Below are 23681 nucleotides of genomic sequence, written 5' to 3'. Positions count from 1 at the left end.
AAGAGACCACATGGCATATAAATGGCATTATATGTGTGTGTATATACACATACACTCACATAGGAATTACCTATATACTACAGAAAATTTCTCAAAGGAAAAAAAAAAAACAGAAAAGGCAGAAACAACTGATTTTCAAATAAAACTATAATAAGATGCATATTCAGGCTGTTATCAGCACCTTTGTAGGAATTACAAAATGGTACGCCTTGCTCTGGGTCATTGCAGCCCTAGTCCATGGCGCATGGCTTGATGAACACAAACTGGAATTTAGCCCCCACCTGCTCCAATGGACACTGTCTTTATGCAGTCAACAACCTGCTCAACCAGACACAGTGACCCTATCACCCTCCCCTACCCTTTCTTTCACAGACCCATCAGAGTAGTCCAGAGAAAACACCTTTTGGGCAGAACTTAAATCTTTCTGTATCTTTCTGCAAATTATCCAAGGTAAATAAAGAAAAAAGGAATAGAAATATAGCAACCAGTTGATCTTACAGAGGCAAAACACTCAAGTTTACTCATACAAAATTCTGGTCTATTTATTTAATGAAAGCTTTCTGCTCGGACTCAAGGTATTTTCTCATCTACAATGGTAAGACTGGCTTATCAGTTAAACTATGAACAATTTACCTTTATGAAGAACCTAGAATACTAACACAAACCATTAGTTTAGATAAATCATCAGTTAAGTGGCTTATCTGTTTTCAACATTAGCTATTACTTGGGGAATAGAAAGAACTAATGATATTTCCATGCATATACTTACACATTTATGCACTTCATCACAAATTTAATAAAAATCTATACCGCAATTGTCACTTTGACCTCAGGAAAGCTCGTATTTTCCTATGACTCTTTTGCCAGGCCTTTTTATAGACAGAATACTTAAATGCCCCCAGACAAAATTTAACCCATTATTAAAATCCTTGAGTAATTCAAACACACATGAAAACTCAAGCCTTGAAATGGCTCTACCTTATAAATACCACCTTAAAATAAATATATATATACATACATACATACATACATACATACATACATACATACCACCTGAAGACCTCTTCAGGCAAGTCTATAAAGCTAATCTGTGTATAAGAAGGAGCACAAAGGTCAACACCTCTAAGGAATTAAATACTCTACCTTAATGAGATTAAACAGCAACAGACCTGTTCCATAGATCAACAGGCATCAATGGAGGCTGAAATTCTATTTATAATTAAAACTTAAACTACATCATTATAAAAACAACCTACTTCCCAGCTCAGCTGAAGTCCAATGTATCAGACAGGCATAAAACATTATAACTTGGAAGGCTGTATCAAAAGGATAAAATTCTACAGGAATGTTCCTACTACAGAGCAAGGAGAATATAAATGGTCTCTTTCCACTGGAAATTTTAATTTTGATACTGTGAACATCATTATATCTATATGGCAGGAAAGAATGTGGATCCAGAAATCACTCCAATTAAGACCATACATCTATAATCTGTTCTGTGTATCAACATTCACAGCCTACAATTTTACCAGTTAACTAATGAGATCAATTATAAACAATAATATTTATGAACTTAAAAAGAACTTTTGGTCATCTCTACCTTGGTGAAATCAATCAGGAATTAATATTAGATTAAACTGGTAGTTCATGAACTTCACATATTTCTTAAGAATTAAAATTGCTTTATAAAAAGGCAAAGTCACTCTGAGCACGACTACGGAGAAAAAGTCCTCTCATGCTCAAGAGTGCAAATTAGCACAATACCAATGGGCAGTAATTGACAATTCCTACTTCTGAGTATTTTTTCTATGGATATACTTGCACCATGTTCAGAACATATGTACAAGTTTACCCACTGGATCACTATTTGTAGAACAAAAGCTTGGAAACATACTAAACCCACTTAACTGTACACTTTAAAAGAATGAGTATTTTGGTATGTAATTTTTTTAAATGTAAATTTTATCTCAACTAAACAAAAGGATTAGAAACAATCCAAGTGTCCATCCACAGAGAATGGTTAAATAACCATGGCACATCCACACAATGAGATACAATGCAACAGTAAACAAGAATGAGGAAGCTTCCCTGTTAGAGAAATATAGAGCTCTCCAGAATATCTTAGGAAGTAAAAGACAAGAGACAGAGTATCTGCTTATATGTGCATACAGAAACATAAAGGATATGTGACAAACTATTAATGTGGTTACCTATGAGGCAGAGGTGAGAAATGACTAGGAGACATGGGTGAAACAAGGCTATTCAAAACATTCCAGGTGTACTGTTTTGATTTTTGAACTATGTAAACATATTGCCTATTCAACACATTACCTATTATTAACTCAAACATATTACCTACTAATTCTTAACGTAAAATTCAGTATAAAAATGCAGACGCCATGATTCTTACTTTGTTTTAGAAAATGTATATTTTTGTGATATGCAATAAGGTATACTGGGGGAAACTACCATAGACCAACACACTAAAGAGTGAAGGGGAAAAAAAATACCCAGCTCTGACAATTTCTTTTGTGTCAAATGCCAACTAGTCGGTAAACACACAACATTAAAATGCACTCTGGAGTGGAGGTAGAAGGTGCCCGTGTTTGATTGTCAGATCTGGCTAACTGCTGCTCCTTGGCCTGATGTACAGATAAAATCCACACAGCTGGACCCTACCTCACACTGCTCAGCTCACACACTTCTTTGCTGTCACACTGGTGTCAAACATGTCAGGCTGCTCACAAATGCCGCACAGAAGCCAGAGAGTGCAAAACCCAAGATTCCCCACCTGGTAGGAGGAGGACATGAAGACCCTTCCATGAGGACTACGCCCCTTTCCAGAGCTCTAGCAAGGAAAGAAAACATATACACAAGACCTTAAGAAAAAACACACTGCAACTCAAAACCATAAAGGTTTAAAGTTGGAGGTTGAACTTTAACCCTAAGCCTCTGACTCCTGTGAAAAGTTAAGCTCTATCTGAGCTTGCAAATCTTGTCAAAGAGAGACATGGTTGAGAATCGTACAGTTATTATATTAAAAAGATTAACCGGATGGGACGCCTGGGTGGCTCAGTCGGTTAAGCGGCTGCCTTCGGCCCAGGTCATGATCCCAGGGTCCTGGGATCGAGTCCCACATCGGGCTCCTTGCTCAGCAGGGAACCTGCTTCTCCCTCTCTCTCCCTCTCCTTGTGCTCTGTCAAATAAATAAAATCTTTAAAAAAAAAAAAAAAAAAAAAAAAAAAAAGATTAACCGGATTATGACTCATAATAGGAGGGGGTATCTCACCTATAAATAAAATGTATTTTCTTCAGTCTCATCAGATTATGCTGCTAACTACTCTTATTCTTTATCCATTTTTCATTTTCCACATAATTTTTCACCTATGAATCGTATTTTGTCAGGTTTGATAAAAATTTAATTTTGTTCTCTGATTTTTTTCAACATACAACCACAAATAAAGGTTTATGAATGTTTAGTGTAAAAACAATCACCTGATCTTCTGAGGGTTTCAAATAGTAAGTGGGAAAATTGACCTAGTCCTTAAGCAGGTCATTGAGTGAGTAAGTAAAACCTCCCTGAGGAAGACACATCAAAACATTAGCCACAAAGATGAGTAAAAAAAATAGCTAAGCCAAAAGAAGTATAAATAAATATTTCATATACATGTATGCCATATTTGCTTTAAATGAAAGGGGAAAAAAAAGTACTTCAACCACTTCAAGAAACTCAGTATTCACTTTCCTATGCTCGCTGAAAATAATGGCATGGTGAAAATAAACAGAATTTGGAAGAGAGAGTAGAATTTGAGTCCAGACTCATCGCTTCCCACATGTGGTACACTCAAATAGACCTCTCCGGATTTCAGTTTACTCGTCTGTAAAACACTGTTTCATAGAGCGCTATGAGGATGAAATAAAATCACTTACATATGTTAGTGCATTTTACAAATGATAACCCATGCAGATATTAAGGAAATCACATTCAAATAGGGGGTGGGGTCTGCATAACAAAGCATGAATTAAGAAGCCAAAAGATAGTTCTAATGCCAGTTCTACCCATCTAGATAAACAATTTGAAATAGTCTCTTATCTCTATGGGAGGTGAATGAATGAACACATACAGAGATCTAAGAATAGGGTTTGGCACATAAAAAACCCTCAATACACTTTGGCAACCACTTACTGTTATTTACTCCCTTATTCTGGGAAATGAGTTTTATTTAGTAGTTACGAATTATCTATAAAAGAATCTATGTGTAACCCATCAAATTACACTTTATGCCATAAATTAATGCTACATGAGAAATTCAGATATTAATTTACCTGGGTGAACTACAGCAGAAACATGTAAAAGGTCTCCATAAAATTTTATATATATAAAATGCCTCAATTAGCTACACTGGTGATAAAAATAAAAATTATTGTAAAATTTTAGAAGAGATGAAGAAACAAAAGCCCATCAAGAGACAAAAGGTGACTGGCAAGAGATTACATGACTGGTCATGAGAAAATCACACCTCATATTCTCATTTCCCAAGTACGAGGTCATTTCCACTATAGTCCCACACCGACTCAGAGGCTAGAAAAATTTTATCTTTTAAAAACTGTTCAATTTGTAACTTAAGAAGAACATATAAATACAAAAATCTTAAGTGATTTTAATTAAAAGCAATCCTATTTTTAAAATTTAAAACAAATGTTTATAGCACTAATTTTGGACACCCAAGCCTTGGCTGCTTTGGTAGTTCTACAATGCTTTCAAGAAATTCTTTTAAGAAATTTACTTAGGATTTCTTTTTGTTTCCAATAATGGGAGCCTACGCTGTTGCAGACCAAAAATTCAGCCAGAGTAAATAATCTCATAATCCACAAAACATCAGAAAAAATTCTCGGGAGGATTTTGCCTCAGTAGTAACACAAAAGTGACCCTAGACTGCTCCTCTGCTCTTTCCTAAAAAATCTGAAATCAAGACTAAAAGGATTAGGGGCTACTGGGTGGCTCAGTCAGTTAACCATCTGCGTTCGGCTCAGGTGATGATCCAGGGGTCCTAGGATCAAGCTCCGCATCCGGCCCGCGGCTGAGCCTGCCCCTCCTCCTGCTCATGTGCTCTCCTCTCTCTCTCCCTCTCTCAAATAAATAAATAAAATCTTAAAAAAAAAAAAAAAGACTGAAAGGATCAAACTATTTCTAATCAAAAACTACAACCATGGAAAGCTAGCTAAGACTATAAGGCAAAGTAATGGAGAGAAAAATCAATTGAAACTGGCTCCAAAATGGTACAAATGACAAAATTAGAAGTACATTTTAAAAAGTGAGGGCACCTGGGTGGTTCAGTCAGTTAAGCATCCAATTCTTGATTTCGGCTCAGGTCGTGATATCTAGCCCTGCATCAGGCTTCACGCTCAGTGCAGAGTCTGCTTGAAGATTCTTTCCCTCTTCCCCTACCCCTACCCCCACCAAATAAATAACTAAATAAAATCTTTAAAAAATAATAAAGTAATTAATAAAAATTTAAAAAGTGATATAACTGTCATTCATAAGCTCAAAAAGACTGAACATGGTAAGTAGAGAAACAGAAGAAATAAAGAAAATTAAATTATGCTTCTAGACAGGGAAACCTCAACGTCTGAGATGAAATACAAACAGGAGAGGATTCAAAGCAGATTAGGTATCATTGAAGAAAAGAACAGTGAACATGAAAACATATCAGTGGAAATTACCCAAAAGGAAGCACAGGTTTAAAAAACAACAACAACAAAAACATTAACAGAGTATTAGTGAGCTGTAAGAGGACTTTAAGCAGTATAATACATGTAATTAGAGCCACCAAAGAATAACAAAGAGAATGAGAAGAAGAAAAAGAACTGACCGGGCGCCTGGGTGGCTCAGTTGGTTGGGCGACTGCCTTCGGCTCAGGTCATGATCCTGGAGTCCCTGGATCGAGTCCCACATCGGGCTCCCTGCTCGGTGGGGAGCCTGCTTCTGCCTCTGACCCTCCCCCCTCTCATGTGCTCTCTCTCTCTCATTCTGTCTCAAATAAATAAATAAAATCTTTAAAAAAAAAAAAAAAAGAAAAAGAACTGACCAAAAATTTTCCAAATTTGATTAAAACTATAAATCATATTCACAGAGCCCTAGGCACAAAAAAATAAGGAAATAACACTATAGCACAATATAATCAGATTACTTAAAATCAGTGAAAAGAGAAAATCTTAAAAGCAGAGAAAAAGAAATAGTATGTACACAGAAACAAATCATTACATGGAATATCTTGTTGGAACAATGTTAGCCAGACGACAGTGAAAAAACATTTTCAAATAACCGAGAGAAAAATATTTGTCAACTAGGTTTCTATAGCAAGCCAAAATGTCTTTCAAAAACAAAGGCAAAATAAACATGTTTGCATATACAGAAAAATAAAAATAATTTAATACCAGCAAAGCTTCACTGTAAGAAATGATAAAGACCTCCAAGCAGAAAGAAATGGCACTAGGTAGAAATCTGAGTTTACACAAAGGAATGAAGAGAATCAAAAATAGTAACTCACTGGAAATATAAAAGACTTTATCCTATTTAAATCTTTATGAAAGATAACTATTTAAAGCAAAAATAATAGTACATTGTGGGGTTTATAATATATGTAGAAGTTAAATGTACAACAACAATACAACAATGGTCAAAAAGAAATGGAAGTATATTGTTATAAAATTCTTAAACTACATTTAAAGTGCAATAGTACTACTTAAAGAAATATTCTATTAAGATAAAGGTGGATGCTAGAAACCCTAAAACAACCATAAAATAACAACAGAAAGTTACAGGTAAGAAGCCAACAAGGGAGATAAAATGGAATCATGTCAAACCAATCAAAAATGGGAGAAATAGAGAAAAAAGGAGAACAAAGGGTAGATAGTAAAATGTCAGAACTAAACCCAACCTTATCAACAATCACATTACATATAAACAGTCTAAACAACTCAATTAAAAGGAAGTGACTGCCAGGTTACATTTTAAAAAATATCCAAGTATCTGCTGCCTATAACAAATTGACTTAAAATATAAAGAAACAAATAGGATTGAGAGAAGACATAAAAGCAAAAGGCAAGCTGTCAGTACTCAGTCTGGTGCTTTTCAGGATTGAGAGAAGACATACAAGCTTAAGAATTCTGCCACAAGAGGGAGCAAAAAGCGTGGGACAGGGACATCCATAGAAGGTTTGCAAAAGCCTCAGAATCACTAGCAGGGCTGACAGAAGGTATTTCTCTCTGGAAGTCAGTCAGTAAAGACTGGAGGAGCCAGCAATGCAAGACTTCAAGGACTATGAAAAAATTGGGGAAATGGAGATCTGTGATTTGGCCAATAAACAATTCAAAATAGCTATTTGAAGGAACTTCAAGATAATTCCATAAAATTAGGGAAACAATGCATGAACAAAACTAGAAGTTAAACAAAGAGACAGAAATGATATAGAACCAAACAAATTATGAAGCTGAAGAACACAATGAATGAAATAAAAAATACAATAGATAGTATGGACAGCAGAATGGATCAAGCAGAAGAAAGAATCTGTGAAGGAGAAAACAGGACCTCTGAAACTACCCAGGTAAAGGAGAACAAGGGAAAAAAAAAAAAAAAAAAGGGAGGAAAGCCAACGTAAGCAAAAAGAAACAATCAAGAGAAGGAGAATATGAACTACTGGAGTCTAAGGAGGAAAAAAAAAGGAGAAGCAGGTAGAAAGCCTATTCCAAAAAATAGTGTCTGAGAATTGCCCAAATCTGGGGAAGGATTTGGCCATCCAAATTCACGATGCTTTTAGGACCCCCAAACAGATTTCAACTCAAAAAAGATCTAACTGAAGACACATTATAATAAAACGGTCAAAAATCAAAGACAAAGAGAATCTTAAAAGCAGCAAGAGAAGCTTGTCACCTATAAAGAACTCTGACAAGGCTATGAATGAATTTCTCAGCAGAAACCTCACAAACCAAGAAAAAGTGGGGTGATATATTCAAGGTGCTGAAAAAAAAAATGCCAACCAAAACTACCAAAAATACTTTACACCTAGTAAAGTGGTCCTCCAAAAATGAAGGAAAAATAAAGACTTTCCCACACAAAATCTGAGTGAGTTCCTCCCTACTAGATATGCCTTACAAGAAATGCTAAATAAATAATTCTCCAAGCTGAAATGAAAAGATGCTATTTATTTCAAAGGATGAAAATATACAACATAGAGGTAAAGTACATAGTAAAATTCAGAGCTCTATTAGAGTTATACTGTAATATTGTAATGTGTTAACTACTTATCTCTAGTAAAAAGGTTAAAGGACAAAAGCATTAAAACAACTATAGCTACAACAACTTGTTAATGTATACACAATATAAAAAGAGACAAATTGTGACATCAAAAACATAAAAGAGGAAGAATAAAAGGGTAGAGTTTTTGGAGCACCTGGCTGGCTCAGTTGCTGGAGCATGCAACTCCTGATCTCAGAGTTGTGAGTTCGAGCCTCACGATGGGTGTAGAGATTACTTAAAATCTTAAAAAAAATAAAGGGTAGAGTTTTTGTATGCAGATGGAATTAAGTTGTTATCACCATAAAACAGTCTGTTATATGTATAAAATCATTTATGGAAGCCTCACGGAAACCATAAAGCCAAACCTTAGAGTAGATACAGAAACAAAGAGAAGGAAATCAAAACACACCACTATAAAAAATCATCAATGCACAAAGGAAAACACCAAGAGAGGAAGAAAGGAATAAGGGAACTGCAAGACAGCCAAAACACAATTGGTAAGATGGCATTAGTAAGCCCTTTCCTATTCATAATCATTCTAAATGTTAATGAATTAAATTCTCCAATCAAAAGACATAGAGTGGCTAACCAGATTTTTTTAAAAAGACCCAACTATACACTGCCTACAAGAGACACACATAGGCTCAAAGTAAAGGGATGGAAAAAGATAGTCCACGCAAGATGGAAACCAAAAAAGAAAAGGGGTAGCTATACATATATGAAATAGACTTTAATTCAACTTTAACAAGAGACAAAGAAGGCCATTACATAATGATAGAGGAGTCAACTCATCAAGGGACTAGAACAATAAGTATGTAAGCACTCAACACTGGATACATTAAACAAATACTAACATATCTGAAGAGAGAAACAGACAACAATATAATAATAGTAGGGGCATTCATTACCCCATCTCAACAATGGATAAATCATCCTGATAGAAAACCAATATGAAAACATTAAACTTGAACTAAACTTTAGACCCAATGGACCTAACAGACATATATAAAACATTCCATCCAAGAGCAGTAGAATACACATTCTTCTTAAGCACAAACAGAACATTCTCCAAGTCAGATCATATGTTAGGCAACAACACAAGTCTTACCTAATTAAAAAGGAAAAAAACAAGAAACAAAAAGAAAAACTGAAATGAAACCAAGTATCTTTTTCAACCAGAATGGTATGAAACTAAAAACGAGTAACAGAAGGAAAGCTGAAAAATCCATAAATATGAGCAAATTAAATAACACACTCCTGAACCAACAGGTCAAAGAAGATATCAAAACAGAATTTTAAAAATTCTTGAAACAAATGAAAATGGAAACAAAATATCAAAACTTATGGGATACAGCAAAAGCAATTCTGAGAAGAAAATTTATAGTGATAAATGCTTAAGTTAAAAAAAACAGAAAGATCTCCAATAAGCAACCTAACTTTATACCTCAAGGAACTAGACAAGAAGAACAAACTGAGCCCATGTTTGCAGAAAGAAGGAAATAACCAAAAGCAGAACGGAAAGAAATGAAATGGAGTTCAAAAAAACGATGGAAAAGAACAAAATTAAGAGCTCAGGTTTTTTTTTAAAGATAAGCAAAACTGACAAACCTTTAGCTCACCAACTAGGGAAAAAAAAGAGAGAAGACTCAACTAAATAAGATCAGAAATGAAAGAGGAGATACTACAACTGATGCCACAGAGATAGAAAGGATTATAAGAGAGCACTATGAACAATTATATACCAATTAATGGAATAACCTAGAAGAAATGTATAAATTCCTAGAAACAGTCACCTACTAAGACTAAATCATGAAGAAATAGAAAATCTAAACACACCAGTAACAAGTAAAAAGATTCAATGAGTTATCAAAAAACTCCCAACAAAGAAAAGCCCAGGACCAGATGGTTTCACTGGTTAATCTACCAAACATTTAAAGAAGAAATAATGAATATCCTGCTCAAACTTCTCTAAAAAATTAAAGAGGAAGGAACACTCCCAAACTCATTTTACAAGGCCAGCATTGCCCTGATACCAGAGTCCAGTAATGATACTACAAGAAAAAACAAAACAACAACAACAACAATAAAACTACAGGCCAATATTCTTGATGAATACAGATGTAAAAAAATTCTCAAAAAAATATTAGGAAACCAAATTCAACAGTATGTTAAAAGGATCATACACCATAATCAAGTGGTATTCATACCTGGTATGCAATGGTGTTCAGTATACATAAATCAATACGTGTAATAGACCACATTAATAAAATGTAACATAAAAATAATATGATCATCTCAAATGCTAAAAAAAAAAAAAGCATTTGAAAAAAAAAAGTATCCCTGGAATATTAAAAAAAAAAAAAAAAACTCTTTTAAAAAAATTTGGTATAGATAAAAATGTACCTCAACATAATAAAGGCCATAGAGGACAAGCCCACAGCTAACATCATACTCAATGAAGAAAGATTTAAAGCTTTTCTTCTAAAATCAAGACAAAGGTGCCTAGTCTCACAAGTCCTATTCAAAATATTACTAAAGGGGCACCTCGGTGGCTCAGTCATTAAGCATCTGCCTTCGGCTCAGGTCATGATCCCAAGGTCCCGGGATCGAGCCCCACATCGGGCTCCCTGCTCAGCGGGAAGCCTGCTTCTCCCTCTCCCACTCTCCCTGCTTGTGTTCCCTCTCTCGCTGTCCCTCTCTCTGTCAAATAAATACATAAAAAATCTTTAAAAACAAAATATTATAGAAGTCCTAGCCAGAGCAAGTAGGCAAGAAAAAGAAATAAAAAACATCCAAATCAAAAGGAAGAAGCAGGGGTGCCTGGCTGGCACAGTCAGTTAAGCATCGATCTCTTGGTTTGGCTCAGGTTGTCGCCCCAGGGTCCTGGGATCGAGCCCTGCATTAGGCTCCCTGCTCCGCAGGAAGCCTGCTTCTCCCTCTCCCACTCCCCCTGCTTGTGTTCGCTCTCTCGCTGTGTCTCTCTCTATCAAATAAATAAATAAAATCTTTTAAAAAAAATTCCAATGGCTTTTTTCACAACAATAAAAAATACCCTAAGCTTATATGAACCACAAAAGACCCCAAAACAGCCAAAGCAATCCTGAGAAAGAACAAAGTTGGGGGCTTCACATTTCCTGATTTCAAACTATACTACAATGGTATAGTAATAAAAACACTATCTTATTGGCATAAAAACAGACACGGAGAGCACTAGAACAGAATCAACAGCCCAAAAATAAACTCTCTATATATGGTCAATTAACATTTGACAAAATAGCCAAGAATACTCAATGGGCAAAGAATAGTTACTTCAATTAATGGTGCTGGGAAAACTAGATAATCACATGCAGAGAATGGAACTGGACCCCTACCTTACACAAGTCATAAAAATTAACTCAAAATGGATTAAAGACTTAAACATAAGACCTGAACTCATAAAGCTCCTAGAAGAAAAATTTGGGAAAAAGCTCCTTGACATTGATCTTCACAATTATTTTGGGGGTATGACAAGAAAAGCACAAGCGACAAAAGCAAAAATACATGAGTGGGACTATATGGAACTAAAAAGCTTCTGCACAGCAAAAGAAACAATGAAAAAATAAAAAGTCAACTTATGGAATGGGATAAAATATTTGCAAACCATCTCTCTGATAAGGAGTTATTATCCAAAATATATAAGGTACTCATACAACTCAACAGCAAAATTAAAAAAAAACACTCTGATTTTAAAAAGGGCAGAGAACCTAAATAGACATTTTTCCAAGGAAGACATGCAAATGGCCAAGAGGAACATAAAAAGGTGCTCAACATCACTAATCATCAGGAAAATGCAAATCAAATCCACAGTGAGGTATTACCTCACACCTGTTAGAATGGATATTATCAAAAAGAGAAGAAATAACAAGTCTTGGTGAGAAAAGGGAATCCAAACCGTTATGCACTGTTGGCAGGAATGTACAGACACTATAGAATACAATATGGACGTTCCTCAAAAAATTAAAAATAGAACTACCATATGCCATAGCAATCCCACTTCTAGGTACATGTCCAAAAACAAAAACAAAACCAAAACCAAAAAAATAAAACCAGGATTTAAAGAGGTATCCACACTTCCATGTTCACTGCAACATTATTCACAATAACCAAGATATGGAAACACCCTAAGTGTCCATCTATGGATGAATGGATAAAGATGATATATCTATATAATAAAATATTATCCAGCTATGATAAAGAAGGAAATCCTGCCACTTGGGATAATATGGATAAACCTTGAGGGCAATATGCTAAGTGAGAAAGATAAAAGACAAATACTGCATGATCTCACTTATGTGCAGAATCTAAAAAAGCCAAACTATAAAACAGAAAGCAGAATGGTGATTGCCAGGGGCTGGGGGGAGGGGGAGGAGGGATGTGGAGATGTTGGTCAAAGGGTACAAACTTCTAGTTATAGGACGAGTAAGTTCTAGGGATCTAATGTACAGCATGACGACTATAGTTAACAATACTGAAAGTTGCTAAAGGAGCAGATCTTAAATGATCTCACCAAAAAGAAAAGAAAAAGTAATTATGTGAGATGATGGAGGTTTTAATTAACCCTATTGTGGTAATCATTTTGCAATACTTACATATATCAAATCATCACATTTTACAACTTAAACTTACACAATGTTATATGTCAATTATACCTCAGTAAAGCTGGGGGGGGGGGTGTATGGTGCTATAACAAAATGAAATTAAATATAAATTACAGAAATAGATCTAGAAAATCTCTAAATATTTGGAAACTAAATAACCCACTTCTAGATAATCCATGGGTCAAAAAAGAAGCCAAACAAGAAATCAGAAACTATTTTAAATTGAATGAAAATGAAAAAAATTTTCAAAATTTCCGGGATATAGCTATATCTACAAGCCTATATTAAAAAAAGAAAAAAAGGGTGCCTGGGTGGCTCAGTTGGTTAAGCGACTGCCTTCGGCTCAGGTCATGATCCTGGAGTCCCGGGATCGAGTCCCGCATCGGGCTCCCTGCTCAGCAGGGAGTCTGCTTCTCCCTCTCCCGCTCCCCCCTCTTGTGCTCTTTCTCTCTCTCACTCTCTCTCTCAAATAAATAAATAAAATCTTTAAAAAATAAATAAATAAAATAAATAAAAAAAGAAAAATGGTTTCAAATCAATGACCTCAGGTTCCACCTGGAAAAAAATAGAAAAAGAGGAGCAAATGAAACCTGAAGTAAGCAGAGGAAAGAAAATTATAAAATACCAGAGTAGAAATCAATGACATAGAAAACAGAGAAGTAAAGAAAATCAAAGAAACCAGAAGCTAGTTCTTTGAGAAAAGAAAATTTAAAACCTCTAGCTATACTGATAAGAAAAAAAAAACACTGAAGTCTCAACATGCCAATTACAAGGTAAATAAGGAGGTATTATGAACTTGAGTGAAATAATTCCAGAACTTGGACAAAATGGAAAAATTCCCTGAAAGACACAGATTACCAAGGTTCTCTCAAGAAGAAGATAACCTGAATAGCCCCATATCTAATGAAATTGAATTTGTATTTTTAAAACTTCCCACAAAAAAAAAACCTCTAACCTCAGAACCTTCACTGTCCAATTCTATTAAACAGTTCATAAAGAAATATCAATTCTATACAAACTCATCCAAAAAAATTAATGGAATTCCAAGAATTATTACAATAAAATTACAGGCTAATATTCCTCAGGAATATGAATATGCAAATTATTAACAAAATAGCAAACTGAATCTGACAACACATAAAAAAATAATACATCATCATGTATTATTCCACAATGCCAGAGTTTTAACAGTCTAAAATTGACATAATTCGTATTATGAATCATCAGCTTTACTGATGACTAATAAAGAAAAACCATATGGTGATATGAATTGATACAGTAAGAACATTAGGTAATACCCAACATCAATCCCACCAAACACACTCAGTAAACTAGGGAACTTCCTCAACCTGAGAAAGGAATCTGTGAAAACCATAAGGCTAACATCATACCTAGCAATGAAAAGACTAAATGACTTCACTGTATGATCCGGAAAAAGGCAAGGACATCTGTTGTCATCCCTCCATTCAAGACTGTACTGAAGGTTCTAGCCAGTGCAGCTTAGCCAGAAAAAGAAATGAAAGGCATCTAGACAAGGAAGAAATAAAGAAAAGGTAAAACTGTCCTTATTTGCATATAACATAAGCACCTGTATAGAAAATCATACAGGTTCTACTAAAAAAGCAACTAGAACTAGTAAGTTCGGCAAGGTTGCAGGATACAAACTACAGGACAAGGTTGCAACCAACTAAATGAAACTAAAATTTTTTAAAATATCACTTACAATAACATCAAAAATTAAAAACTACTTAGGGATATCTGGCAAAAGGTTTTCCAAACTCACAAAAGAAACAACAACAACAACAACAAGACAACGCTAAAAGAAATTAAAGAATTTCTAAATAAATGTGGAGACATGCTATGTTCATGCTCAGGAGACTCAATAAAATGTCAAACTGCCCCCAAAATGATGTAATCCCAATCCAAGATCCCTGTAGGCTTTTTCTGTAAAAATTAACACAATTAAAATTTATATGGAAATGCAAAGACCTAAAGCGGCAAACAACTTTACAAAAGAAGAATAAAGTTGAAGGACTTCACTCTACCTCCCAAGACTTATAGAAAACTACAGAAATCAAGACAGTGTGGTACTGGCATAAAGTAGACAAACAGATTAAATGGAACAAAACAGAATCCCAAAGTAGACACACCTGTTTGTGGTCAATGGATTCTGAGAAAGATTCAAAGTTAATTCAGTGGAAGAAGAAAAAAATCCTTCCAACAAATAATTCTTGAAGAATTAGATACCCATATTAAAACAAATGAAGAACTTTAATCCACATCTTGTATCAAAAATAGAAATTGGGGCGCCTGGGTGGCTCAGTTGGTTAAGCAACTGCCTTCGGCTCAGGTCATGATCCTGGAGTCCCGGGATCGAGTCCCGCATCGGGCTCCCTGCTCAGCAGGGAGTCTGCTTCTCCCTCTGACCCTCCTCCCTCTCATGCTCTCTGTCTCTCATTCTCTCTGTCTCAAATAAATAAATAAAATCTTAAAAAAAAAAAAAAAAAACCAAAAAAAAAAAAAAAAACAAAAATAGAAATTAACTCTAAATGAATATATGAATATAAAACCCAACTATAAAAATAAAGATAAAATTTAAACTATAACACTGGTCGAAGAAAACAAATTCTTTAAGTCTTTAGGTTAGGGAAGGCAGTTTTCTTAAACATGAAACCAAAAGCACAATCCATAAAAGGCAAAAAAAAATTATAAATTTCATCAAGAACTTCTACTCTTAAAACCCTCAAAGCTAGAACTCTAATACACTGCTCTCATGAAAATAAAATGGTCCAATCAGTCTGGAAGACAATCTGCCAATTTCTGAAAAAGTTAGATACAGACCTACAACATGACGGCACATGTACATAAATGTTCAAAGCAGCTTTATCTGTAATTGCCAATAATTGGAAATAACCCAAATGTCCATCAACAAGTGAACAAATAAAGAAATTGGAGTATAATGAAAAAAAGAAAATGAAATTGTGGTGTATTGATACAAAAATCACTACTCAGCAATAAAAAAAGAATGAATTACCGATACACACAACAACATGGATGAATCTGAAAACCACTATGCTGAGTGAAAGAAGCCAGGCCAAAACAAAGGGTACTGTACTGGAGGAGTCCATTCATGTAAAATTCTAGAAAATGAAAATTATTCGATTGTGACAAAAAGCAGATGAGTGGTTGACTGGGGCCAGGGCTGGAGGGAAGTATCGCTAAGAGGTACAAAGAAACTATGGGAGGTAATGAGTAATATTCATCAAGTCTATACATATGTCAAAACTTATCAAGTCATGTAATTTAAATACGTGCAGTTTTTTGTATGTCAGTTATACCTCAATAAACTGGTTTTGAAAAAAGAGAGGAGGGAAAGTGAGGATTACTGAAATACGCGTATCTTGCCTGCAAAACTGGACCTGTTCTCATTTGGAGCATAAGACTCTTGGTTACTATTCAGTTTCTTTCACCACTTCAGTCAAACTTCCTACTACTTCTTTTTTTTTAATATTTTTTTTTTTTAAAGATTTTATTTATTTGACAGAGAGAGACACAGCGAGAGAGGGAATACAAGCAGGGGGAGTGGGAGAGGGAGAAGCAGTCTTTCCGCTGAGCAGGGAGCCCAGTGCGGGGCTCGATCCCAGGACCCTGGGATCATGACCTGAGCCGAAGGCAGACGCTTAACGACTGAGCCACCCAGGCGCCCCCCTACTACTTCTTGAGGCAATTTAAGTAATGCACATTTTTCAACTTATGTATCCATTTCATCTAAGTTAGCTCTCAAATGTATCATATTTTTTATCATTCTTAGAAATCAGGAATACCAGTTGTGTACCCTCTTTTGAGTCCCTAATACCAGATCACACAGGATTTGCTTCTTCTCACATTCTCATTATTGTTCTCCAGAGTTTTAGTTTTGTATTTATTTTAAAACAGAAAAGTAGTATTTTAAACCAATAATTAAGTGAATTTCCATCCATTTCTATGGTAACCCTGTTTCTGTATTAAAAACTTTCCTTCTGGATTCACTTTTGTTCTTACTAAACTGTAACAGTTCTAGTGAGAATCCATGGATGGTAACTCTCCTCTCCTCATCCTTCTTTATGACTGAAAATACCTATATTTATTCATCAGTTTTTAAAACTGAAATTAATTATAATCTTCCCTTAGCACTTCGAAGATTTTTTTCTCCTATCTCCCAGCATCTGTTGCTAATAAGACTCTTTTGTAAATAATCTGCATTTGGAGAGAGGGGCAAATCTCAAGGATTTTTTTGTATTCTACAGTTTCAAAATGATGGTCCTGCTCAAAGTATCTGAAGACTCATATCTTTCATTGCCTTTCATTATATCAGGAAAATTCTCAACTCCTAGCTCTTCACATTTTGCTTCTCCATCATGACTTTCATTGTCTTTTTCTGGAACTCCTGAGAGATATATGTTGGAACTCTCAATATATCCTGCAAGTCTGCATGTGTGTTCTCATTGTCTTGTTCTCCCTCTCTCTTTCGTTCTCTCTCTCTCTCTCTCTCTTCCTTTCTTAATCTTTTGTCTCTTCTAGGTGAATTCCTTAGTGTTCTCCTCAAATTCACCAATTCTCACTTTAATTCTATCTAAAGTTCACCCTATCTATTGAGTTTATTATTTCTATGACATTACTTTTCATTTCCAAAATTTAGAACTGGCTCTTTTTCATAAATAGCTGTTCCTGTTCCATTTATGCATATTTGGGGGCTTTTTAAATTTTCCTCTTTATTAATGTGATGCATCTATTTATCCCTTTGAATCTCCTGAACATCTGAACATGCTAATTTTGGTTTGACTTTTTTTTTTTCTTTCCTTTTTTGTTTTAGTGAGCATATCTATGCCCAGTGTGGGGCTTGAACTCATGACCCCAAGATCAAAAGTCACATACTATACTGACTGAGCCAGCCAGGCACTCCAGGCTTCGACTTTTCTATAAAATTAATCTCATCTGGAATAATTCTTTGTTCTCATTGTTGAGTGTGTTAGCTATACTTTTTTTCAAATTTCTATTTAAAATCTAGTTAGTTAACATACGGTGTAATACTGTTTTCAGGAGTAGAATTCAGTGATTCATCACTTACATTAAACATTCAACACAAGTGCTTTTGCTTTCTTCAAGTTTTTTTTTTTTTTTGTATTTTGTTTTGAAGGCTAATTCTGAGTGGATGGCTTTTTTTGTCTTTGCTTTTTTTTCCCCTTCCTCTCTCTCTCCATCTGTGCTCACCTTTCCCTCCATAGTGATTCTGTAGTTGCCTCCACAAGGATCCCTATACTGCCAGTTCAAGGCCAAGTCTCATATCATGGTGATTTGAAGCACCACATTCTCCCCCCCCATTACTCCATGATCAATCAGACCGATTGAGTTTCTATTCTTAAAGGTTTATCTATCTTCTCCTGCTCCTCAAAACCCATCGCTCCACATAAGCTATTCCCCTGACACATTGGTCTTTTTTGAGTTCCCTTTTATGAGAAATACTGAACCTCCACCTCTGGCTTTATGCAGTGAACCTAGTTCTGCCCATCTCAAGAAGTAAACTTCTAGTCCCCATAACCCCACAGGACCTAAATTCACAACTGCTACTTTTTATTTCCACACCCGAAGCCTTTGCAGGACGATGTCTTCAATCCAGCTTATCCCTTTATGTTTAGTTCTCTTTCTGGTCCACAACAATATCTTGCCTATAAGCCCACCTATGACTCTTTTTTATCTTTTATTCTTTTAATGTGTTAGCAATCACTGCCATGTGTGTGGAGTAGATGGCATACATAAGCTTTAAACTTACTGCACCATTTGACAAGAAGGCACAGATAATTTCTTTATGATAAAAATTCTTAGCAGGAATTCACCAGGTCAAAAGGTATACTCTTTTAAGACTCTTGATTCATATTGTGAAATTGCCCTCCAGGAAAACCGTATCCCTTTCACGCCCATTAACAGACAATACCCATTTCTTCATTTACTCACACATACATCAATTATTATCAAACGTTTCAATCTCTGGCAAGTTGATAAATGAGAAAACAAGTTCACTCTAATTTACATTTCTTTGATTATTAATCAGGTTGAGTAACTTTTCATATGTCAAGTGCCCCTTGCAGTAGCTCTTTTTGAAATGCCTGTTCATGACTTTTGTTCATTTTTTGCTGGGGTATTTATCTTTGCCTGTTCCAGATCTAAGAATCTATACTTTGGGTCCATGTAAAGACAATAAATCTGGGCATTATACGAGTTAATTAGTTAGAATTCTCATCTCTCTTTCCTTCTTTTTATTATGAGCACCTTTCTAACAAACTACTCAATTCCTAATAGAGTTCACCTCTTGCATCAAGCTGCAACACTACACTTTTTAGCACTTTTAAAATGCCCTCTCTAAGACAGCACCTTTCACGGTAATTCACACCCAAGTATTCCACAAAGTTAGCAACAGCATTCCTTGTTCTTGTAAATTACTCTGACAAGAAATCTTTTTATAAGAATTTTTTTTCATAAGTGAAACCACAGATATAAAATACATACGTTAGCTCTTCAGACAATAATTTGAGTATCAAAACCTATTTGTCTCACCAACCTGATCTTAAGTTCCCACCCTTTACTATCATCAATTTTAAGAATGCAGTCCAAGTTTCAAAAGGAAAAGAAAGTTTCATGAAGAAAAAAATTCCTATGATGAAAATCAGCTAAACAAGATCTAAAAAGAAATAAAGGTTGGGGAGTGACTGTAGAAAGGACTGGAACTTTGGAAAAGGGTACTTTACATATGTGAAGAATATATTATTGCTACCAAAGCAAAAAGTACCTCTAACAAAATAAAATGTTGGATTCTTTACTCAGGGATAATGGCTTAGAAAGAATAATTCTAGCCTCTTTTGACTTCATCTGGACAAACTACCGTGTAAACTAGTTTCCCTGAGCCACCTCCAAGTACCTCCAACAGAGATAATCACTTACCCAAGACTCTTCACAATCCATATACTGCCCATAATTTTGGAGACAAATACAAGAAGAAGGACAATACAATTCCAAACCACAAAAGAGAGGTAACAGATTAATTAAAACTCCTTCACTGCCATTGTACCTAACATTCTAGCTTCAAGGACCTAATAATTCACCTCTTATATTTCCAAGAGGAGAACAACTCTCCTCTTGGCCACACCTGTTTAGATGAAAAAGTCACATTCCCTCAATCATATTTCAATCTTCAAGGAATTTCTACCTTGAGATTTCATACCTTCCTAGTCTACTCAAAGGTCAGAGGACAGAGCTCCGTGAGACTTCACCTTGTGTCTTGCCCAGCTTAGCATTAGTATAATCAACCTAAACACTTTCTTGCTAGCAGTTCAATTGTAAATAATAACACTTGAGACCAGTAGGATTTCTGACTTCTTTGTAATTTTACAAAGCTTTAACCATTAAACCATGATCAAACAACCTGCCATGGGAAAGCAGATGTACATGATGTTGCAGTAAAGACATCAGTAAGTGACCTCAGTGACTGTCCATTAAATAATCCTTAGCTCTCTACTGTCCCTTTCTGGCTCTCTGCTGTTTCCACAGCAAGTGCTGCATAATCAGACATTAAATACTTTCCCTCGTGTAGTCACAAGTGAATTATACAAGACATGATATATTACTTTAAAAACAACAACAACAAAAATCCCTTAGCAGCTGACAGAGCTATATCAATTATTAGTTTTGCCTTGCAGTTATAAAAAGTTAAAGAAAAATACCTGAAAGAATAAGTTACTTAATAACTATTTTAGTTGCATAATGCAAAGTAGTTCTTTCTTTTTGTTTTCATTTATCCATTCTCAGGATTCCGGAAAGTCAATACACACTCTTTACTACCGAAATTTCATGATTAAGGCATTGCATAAAACTCTCTAACTCCGTCTGCATGCATTTAATCTTACTTCAATATGTTCATTTACAAGTTTCGTCTTCCAATTATATCACTAATGAAAAATTACCATTGCTGGCTTTCCTGATAGAAAGTGAATAATAGGGGTGCCTGGGCGGCTCAGTTGGTTGAGCCTCAGACTCTTCATTTGGGCTCAGGTTGTGATCTCAGGGTGGTGAGATCCAGTTCCACAGCAGGCTCTGGTTCAGCAGGAGTCTGCTTGTCCCTCTCCCTCCCCTACCTTGCATACATGCATGCACTCTCTCTCTCTCTAAAATAAAATCTTTAAAAAAAAGTGAATAATAATCTAAAGTTATTCTTCTCCTACAAATATGCTAAGGCTTGCAACCTAATCTAAGCATCATGTGAAATCTATTTATGCTGTGAAATACACAACTCCAATCCGAGATGTAATAACCAGAAGACCAGGCTTTCCACTTAGTTATTCAGATTTTATCTGCAGAGGAACTAGGTATCTCTTTAAGTAGCCTCCAAACACCAGGGAAAAAGACAGGAGAGCATAGCTTAAAATAATGGTTAAGAGCTCAGGCTCTAAAATTAGACCTTACTGGTTCAAATCCTGCTTCTGCCAATTACTAGCTGTGTGAACTTGAGTAAGTTACTTAGCCACCTTGTGCTTCCATTTCCCCATCTATAGAAGAGATACAGAAATCATACCTACCTCACAGGTTGTTATGAAGATTAAATCAAATGGGTTATTATTTGTAAAGAAATAAATGTATGTGCAATTACAAAACAAACACTACACAACTGTTTAATACATACTTAGTGTATGTGTTTAATTATACTTAATAAAAGTTTAGAAATAGACTAAAAAGATAAATAATTTTGCCTGTCCTCACGGGCCCATTCCTTCCTGCCATCCTTGGGGTTATGTGCCAGTCACCACAGTTTTATTTGACATCATCAAGCAATCTCTTTCTCTTCCTGGATCTTTTCTCTTCATCGTTTGTGCTTATGTTAGCTCAGACTTAAAAAAAAAAAAAAAAAAAAAATCCTGCTACCTTAAAAAGTTAATTAATTCATTTAACTCTTGGCTTTTCCAACTCACCACTCCAGCTACCATCCCATTTGCATCTTTCCTTTCCCTACCAAACTTCCTGAAGAACCACAGAAGATGGATGCCCAGAAGTCCTACTGTCTCTTTTGCCCTGACCCCTGCTATGACGGCTTCTACCACTGCCAATTCTAGCAAAACAATTCTTCCCGAGGTCAATGACCAATTCTATCTACTAAAATGCGGCATCACCCTCTTGGTCATTTGGGAAGCACTGGACATAGTTACCTGCATCTCTTTCTCAAAGTCCTCTTTTCCCTTGGTTTCAATAACATCCTGCCTTCCCCCTCCTTATATTCCTCTAGCCTAAGCTCCCTCCTTCCCATCTGTTTCTGGTCTTTCTTCCTCTGCCCTTCATAGCAGACAGTCTCTACCCTTCTTCCTCCTCAAAGCAGTCTTTCTTTAGTCAATCTCATCTTCTTGTAACACGTTCCTTAAAAAGAATGCTCCAATCCTCATCTCCAGCCCAAACCTGTATTTAAAACTATCTCCGGGATATTACAACACACAAGTGCCCCCAGCACCTAAGATCCAATAAGCCCAAATCAAAGTCAACATTCTCCTTTCCTACCTTCCTGAAGTCTTTCTCCTGTTTTTAATTTTAAGTCCATGTCACTGCCCACCAAACTGACAATGTTGAAAGTTCTGTTCCTATTTCTTCTCATTCATCTCAGTCCTATTAATCGGCGGTAATCAGTTCCTCAATCTAAGCTAACTGTTCATTGTTACGAAAATCTTATGAGGATGAGGCAGATTATCATTATCCCTGTTTCAGAGAAGTGAAAACCAATACTTGGACAAATAAAATACCTGGTTCAAATCCAGAAGCTAGTAAATCTCACACCTGGGATTTGATTTCACCCATTTTATCTACAAGGCCCAGCCTGCACAGTACACTGGGAATGCTTATTTAAACCTAAAGGTACACATTCCAAGCATCTCTACTCAGAGGCAGGTCCCAAGGAGACACAACAGTGATCATGACAGATATTTCAAGACAGATATTCCTGCTTTCATGGGACTCAACTGCATGAGAGAAGCATCAGACAATTAAACAAGCAAACTACAATCAAATGCAGGAAGTTCTATGATATAGGAAGCAAAGAGTAACTTTTGTGGCAAGTAACTTGAATAGGATAGGGAGTTCTTGGGGAAGGCTTTCCATAAGAAGTGACATCTGAGCTGAGAACTGAAACATCAGTGGGTATGAGCCAAGCAGAGACCAACAGTGCCCAAGGGTTCCAGTTTCTCTACATCCGTGCCCACACTTTTGGTCATTGTTGTTGTTGGTAATAGTCCTCCTAACTGTTGTGAGATAGTATCTGGAACCCTTTTGACCACTGTTGGTGGGAATGTACAATGGTGCAGTCACTATGGAAAACAGTCTGAACATTCCTCAAAAAATTAAGCAATTCCAATTCTGAGTATATACCCCCCAAAATTGGAAGCTAGGTCTCAAAAAGATACTTGTACACCCATGTCCATAGCAGCATTCTTCACAATGGCCAAAAAGTGGAAGCAACCCAAGTATCCGTCAAGGGATGAATGGATAAACAAAGTGGCATATTCATACAATAAAATATTATTCATCCTTAAAAAGGTAGGAAATTTTGACACATACTATAACATGAACGAACCTTGAGGAACACCATGCTAAGTGAAATAAGCCAGTCACAAAAGGACAAATACTACATGATTCTAATCCCATGAGGTACATGGAACAATCCAATTCATAGAGACAGA

The 23681-nt window shown here is 35.7% G+C and overlaps 1 protein-coding gene across 2 annotated transcripts in view; it reads right to left on the bottom strand.

Moving 5' to 3' along the window:
• The window catches only part of FTO (FTO alpha-ketoglutarate dependent dioxygenase), a 374545-nt gene that overhangs the window by 271402 nt on the left and 79462 nt on the right, over positions 1–23681 (bottom strand). The window lies entirely within an intron of this gene.

Source organism: Neomonachus schauinslandi, chromosome 16 (assembly GCF_002201575.2).
Source record: "Neomonachus schauinslandi chromosome 16, ASM220157v2, whole genome shotgun sequence".
Classification (NCBI taxonomy): Eukaryota; Metazoa; Chordata; class Mammalia; order Carnivora; family Phocidae; genus Neomonachus; species Neomonachus schauinslandi.
This window is presented reverse-complemented; position numbering and strand designations above follow the sequence as displayed.